Here is a 6,874-nt window from a genome sequence, read left to right as displayed (position 1 = left end):
GTCTTTCCAAAACTCATAAGTCAATTCTAATCATTAGCAAAACATCAGACGAACCTAGGATGGGGATATTCTGCAGGATTCCTGACTAGTACTCCCAAAGACTGTCAAGGTCATGAAAAACAAGGGAAAACTAAGAAACTGTCACAGATCGGAGGAGACTCAGAGACACTACAACTAATGACATGTGGTACACTAGACTGATTTTGAAACAGAAAGAGAACATTAATGGAAAATTTGATGAAATTCAAAAAAAGTCTGGAGCTGACTAATAGTAAGCTACCAATATTGGTTCTTTTAGTTTTGACAAACATACTATGATAGTATAAGATGCTAACAATGGGAGAAATAGAATAAAAGTATTATGTATAGGAACTCGCTGTACTATTTCTTCAACTTTTCTGTAAATCTAAAATTATTCTAAATTAAAATAGCTTATTTTTTAAAAGATAATAGTATGTCAAAAGGATATAGGAGTCACCCGAAGTAGCCTCCAAAGGCCAAAAAATGATAGAATTGGATTATAATCCAACATATAAAATAAATATCCATTATTACATAGTGATATAAATAAATGATTGAATAAAAATTAATGAGAGAGAAGGGACAACTAACTGTTCCTTATGAAATAATTTCAGTTAAGTGCAGAAGACATGAGGAAAATATAAAATACTATTACAGCACCACAGTAATAATTGCTACAGGCATGATCAATCAATGAATGCTAAAGTTAGTGAAAGAAGTTATGAAGAAAAAGGATACTTACATAGCCCTGAACTATCTTCTTACAAATGTTTATTAACTATTTAAAAATGTAACTTCACTGTAAAGAGCCTGGCAGACACCATCGCAGTAACCAAGTGATCATGGTTAACATCGCCAGTACTAAGACATGAGCAAACGTTAGACAAAGCCAAAATGAAGAACATTCTACAAAACTCCTGAACTCTTGACAATCGCAAAGTCATGAGAGACAAAGAAAGACAGAGAAACCATTACATATCAAAGGCAACTAAGAAGACATAATGACTGATGCAGTGTGAGATTCTGGGCTGGAAACTGGAACAGGATAGGGAGATAAGTGGAGTTAAGTTTGTAATTTAGTTAATAGTATTGTATCAATGTTAGTTTCTTAGTTTTAATATATGTATCACAGTTATGTTGATATGTTAATATTAAGAAATGCTAGGTGACTCCCAAAGACTGTAAAAGTCATGAAAAACAAGAAACAATTTGTGAAATCTTTAAATTACCTCAGCAACAATTCTGTAAGTCTAAAATAATTTTAAAACTTAAAAATATATGCAAATCACACACACATGCACACACACACACACACACACACACACAGAACCAAACATAAAGAAGGCTCACTTGGGGTTTAGTGCCTAAATACCACCACATGTTCTTCTTCCAGTTGAGAATTGTGGCTAATAACACATGCTCACCAACAACTGAGATCTATAAATTCTGATCAACATGACCTTATTAATATGGCAGGAAAACACAGTGGAGCTTCCCATTGCCCTCACTGAGCCTAGGCCTTGGGTCTCATATCTCCCACATTTAAATACTCAGGCCCATCAGAGAAGCTAGAGAAAAACATGCTTCCACCACAGTGAGGAGAGTCTGCCCTTCGGTGTTTCTCACATGGAGAAGGGTAAAGCAGCAGAGGCAGCATGTGATTTGAAAGGCAACAAGTCCAAAGTGGTGAGAGGGTCACACCGAAGCCCTGGATTTCAGTGCAGACACAGCCCCTGACTACCAGGGTTCAGAGGATGTCACACTCTCTCTAATTCCTAGTCTCACCAATTAGATTACTCCTTTTCTCACTGTGAGACTGAGTGAGTTCATTGCAATTATTCTTCAATTTAATGAGAAGTTCATTATAGAAAATTTCTTCAATATGTCCTTGTCTCAATGAGTAGATTGAAAATTTTTTCCATTAAAACATAAGAATGAGGAGAATGAGAGTTTCTAAAAACAAGTTATTCAAAGAATGAGGCACAAAAATGTGGGGTTTTTTTTTAACTCTTCATGATGAATATGGCTAAAAAATATATGATCTTGTTCAGAAAATTATAGAGCTGAGGATATGAAGTAAGGGAGAAAAGATCAAATTTGTGAAAGTTTATGTTTCCCAAAAGAAATACAAAAAGAAAAATTTGATCAATAATATGGCACCATCCCCAAATTTATTAAGATGTGTAATAAATGGAGAATTTAAGTGTATTTATGGAAATGTGAAATGGATTGAGAAGTAATAAAATATTGACCCATAAACCCAAATATTTAGAATTGTCCACAATAATATGATACTTAATGCAAATGCTAAGAATGTGGAATATCCTCTTAGAAATTAGCAACATTTAAAATATGAGAGGTAATTAAGGGTAAATGAGCATTATTCCACTTTCAAATACCAGAGACCTATGGGGCAAATTAAAAAGGTATGCAGTCATAAAAAGTGAAACAGATACTTCCACTTAGGTATATTTAATGGAGTCATTTAGAGAAAAAGTAAAGAAGTTAAAGTGGAAAGAGTAAAGATGACTCATTAAATGGGTGGTAATGGTATAGACATCATTAGAATCATAAAAAGTTCAAAAATAGGCAAATAAAGTTGAATGTTGATGTGGCAGCAAAACTGACTTTAATAAGCAACTGTGAGCAAATGGAAGTGTTTTTTACAGAGCTATTTTAAGAAAAAGAAATGCTTAAGAGTGTTGTTGATACAATTCTGAAAAGGAAGTCATGCTTTTTATCTACAGACTTCACGATTCACAAAGTAAACTCAGAGTAAGTTGAACAACCTCAGAACTGCTTTCAAGGAAGCTTCTGAGTGCAGAACACTCAGTGGTATTGAGTTACCCTGGAAGGAAAGTAGAAGTGTCCAGTACCATGGAATAGCCCTGAAGTCCTGAACAGGAGAAAGGGAGAATAGTAAGAAGTGGAGGGTGCTGTCAACACCAACACCTACTCAAACTGCAGAAAACCTGCTGAGCAAACATGGGCCTGAATGCAAGGCACTGCAATGAAGGACAAAGAGCAGGAATTAGCTAAGAAATGGAGGAGGCGGGGTTGCAGGAGGCAGGGTTGGGGGGGGAGGGGCGCAGGGTTCTCATAATTAGATCAGGAATAAAAGCTTTCAGTGGAGAATGGTTCTTTTGCAAAAATACACAAAGATATTCCGGATAAACTTTGAGGACATCATATACCAAGGTGACCAGCAGAAAGAGAAAGAAATTAAGGTGAATGAGGCTATTTAATGCATGTGGCTATCCATCAGAGAAAGTCTAGCTCCAAGTTAATAAGTTGAGTATAGAAATGAGAGCAGGGTTAGTGATATGGAAACAGAGGTAGCTCTGTATGAAGGAGATCCTGGTAAAAATTATGCATGAGGCCAGATTCACATACTCTATAAAACCTGATTCATACTTTTTGCCTTTTTCACTTTTTCCCACTCTTTATGTATGGTTGTAACTTTATCAATTTATGACTAATTAATAATAATTACTTCCTAGCCATGAGTAAATTGTCTTTTTAATTGATTAATGTGACTACCAAGTGGTTCATCAATTATGACTACAGCATATTTGAAGCCTCCATAATTAGCAAAAACAACCAAGCAGTGTGTGTACATAGAGTGAACAAGGTGCTTATTGGTTGAAATTGTCTTGACCTAGTCATTCCAAATCAGAGTCAATGACTCTGTCACAAGATATAGGTTATAGTGGTTGATTTTAAAGTGAAGTAATAATAATAGTTAATGGTTTCTGAGTACTTACTATGTGCCAGACACTGGGTTAGTGCAAAATGTATCATCTGCTTGTCTCTTCACTGCAGTTCTATGACATGTGCTATAGTATCATCATATCCATTTTGGGATTAAAAGAAAAAAAAAAACCCTAAGGATCAAAAAATTTATATAATCTGCTAAAGGTTGCTTCATTAGTCTACTCGGGCTACCATTATAAGGTAACACAGAATTGGTAGCTTTTAAAAAAAAAATTATTTGGATGACATTGGTTAATAAAATCATATAGCTTTCAAGTGCATGATTCAATAATACATCATATATATATTGCATTGTGTGTTCAGCACCCAAAGTTAAATTTCCTGCCATCACCATATATTTGACTCCCTTTTCCCTTATCTACCTCTCCCCTCTCCCTTTCCTCTGGTAACCATTATCTGTAAAGATATGTCCACCCAGATGTTCATAGCAGCTTTATTCATGGTGCCCAAGACATGGAGACAACCAAAGTGTCCTATGATAGATGATTGGATAAAGAAGATATGGTACATATATGCAATGGAATATTACTCAGCCACAAGAAAAGATTGGGTAGCTTAAACAATAGAAATTTATTTTCTCACAATTCTAGAGGCTAGAAGGATTAAAGGGACAGCAGCATTGGTTTCTGGTGCAGCCTCTCTTCCTGGCTTGTAGACAGCTGCCTTCTTGCTATGTTCTCACATAGCCTTTCCTCTGCAAAGACACAGAGAAAGAGAAAGAGCGAGAGCACAAGCATGCTCTAGTATCTCTTCCTCTTGTCTTTTTGTAAGGACACCAGTCCTACCTATTGGATTAGGGTTCACCCTCATTACCTCATTTTACTTTGATTACCTCCTTAAAGGCCCCATCTCCATATAGCACAGTCACATTAGTGTTGAAGCTTCAACATATGATTTGTGGACGACAAATCCAGTCTATAACAGTCACATAACTAATAAAAGAGAAGTAAGGATTTGAACCCAGGAGTTGAATTCCAGATCCTATCCTATTATACTCTCCTTCCTCCATGTGCTATACGCAGTACATACGTGTTTTCATTAATTCTAAGTAAAACATCTGGCCATCCATTTTACTAACCATTACAGTTGAAACATCTAAAATCTGTCTTTCATGAAAAAAAATGGCTCGCCTATGTGAAAATTCATATTTTATAGTTTGTGGAAGTTAAACTCATGCGAATGAAGGGTAACATGATTGTCATCTGCATAACGGAGGATTCTGCATTATAAAGTTAGGCCAGATGGCATTCACTGAGGTCTAATATACAGTGCATGATGTAGGAAAGTAGTAGGTACTTGCCTGAACTGATTCAAAATAAATTTAAATATATATATGCAAGTCCAACCCAGTTGAGGATGAGAACATTTATCCATTTATTTAGTAAGTATGCATTAGATTTTTATTATGTGCCAGCCGCTGTGTCATTAGGAAGGCTATTAGAATAGAAAAACAAGTGAGAAAGATGTTTACTCTGCATAGGAAAGCATAATAAGTGCTAGATGTCTGTGCAGTATGCAATGGGGACACAAAAAAAGGACATGATAATTCAGATATAACTTGGATGGATATCCACAGTGGAGTAAATGAATGTCAGGGAATTTAGATAAAAGGAAAGAAAATAAAAAATTAACCCAGAGGAGAAATCAAGGGAAATTTGTACTGATAATATAAAAATAGATGGTAAAGTGATCAGATGTCCTCTGTATCCTTTGATGGGAAAGATGAAATTAGGGTAATGGGAAGTTAAACCTTCCAAAACTGTGTAGAATGCATCAAGCTAGTGGTGTTCGTTACCACCATACGTCTCAATTTTTTCTTATAGATCTCAATTGTAAGTATATAGATCAGTGTGAAGCACTCATGCACACTAAATAAGCCAAAATAACAAAGGAAATCTTAGCAGTAGAATGTGCTTAAGAAGATGGCAAGATGTGGAGGATAGTGGCTCAAAAAGAAATGCATAAAAACAGGACACAGGAGAAAGATTTTAAAAAAATTTAAGAGGTCATTGGAAATAGAGGAAAGGAGACAAAGCAGAGTCACTGTGTGCCTGCTTTACATAACAAAGGACCGACTATAATGAGTCTAAACTTTTGGTTCAGGAGTGATGACCCCTGTAGCAGAACAGTGGAAAGAAGACAGGATAACAATAGGTCTGTCAGAAGGCAAAGGTTCAGACAACATATTCCCCCGTGTTTCAGAGAAAGGCTCCAGGGGAAAGAATGTGGTTCACATCCAGTGCTATCATTTTTTTGAGCTGATTACAGAAAGAGAACTTCAATTTTAATGTATATATATTTTGTATATTTTCTTCTCTGGCTGATGTTCAGAGAAAAGAAGTCTAACATGGGTCCAGGGTGGGTCTCCACCTTCATACCTCGAAATCTAGAGGAAGAGATAAGACATACAAGATTTAAAAGATTACATATATAGGGCTTTATGATATAAGCCCTATACAATAATTATTTAATTATTGTACACAATAATTAGAAAGAGGGTAAAATTGCAGGGAATTCCTGAAGGAGGTAAGTACCCTTGAAAAGAATCAAATAGATAAGAAGATAAGGAATTCCTGAAGCTTTCTTTGAATTTCCACGTTTTATTTGTATAAAACTTTTGGGCAGACCCATACGTTATACAGTAGTAGAAATCAGGTTCGTTATGAATCTACTAAAGTGATTAAACTATTATCCAATTAATGTTGATTCTACTTAATTGCCACAATGCCTGGAAAACAAATAAATCAAGATGTCTTGGTGATAATTTATTGTTAGAGATACATAGCACTTAATGAATTAAGGATAAATGGTCAATGTTAAAAGTTGTCCCTAGCTTTCTTCATTATGTTTTCTAAAGATTTGCCCATCATTCCTTACCAACAAATTAACTGTGTTTAACACAGGACTGACTATCCTTTAATCTTGACAATTAAGCAATGATAGCATTAGAATTTATTTTTATCATGGGGTGGATTTGTTGCCATTGTGTATCTACTTCTGGTTTTTTACCTAATTTCAAATAAACATACACAATATATGGCTTTTTAGAAGCAGAAAATAACTGTTGCTTCAAGATTGA

Source organism: Pteropus vampyrus, unplaced genomic scaffold (assembly GCF_000151845.1).
Source record: "Pteropus vampyrus isolate Shadow unplaced genomic scaffold, Pvam_2.0 Scaffold10, whole genome shotgun sequence".
NCBI lineage: Eukaryota > Metazoa > Chordata > Mammalia > Chiroptera > Pteropodidae > Pteropus > Pteropus vampyrus.
Note: the sequence above shows the minus strand (reverse complement) of the source record.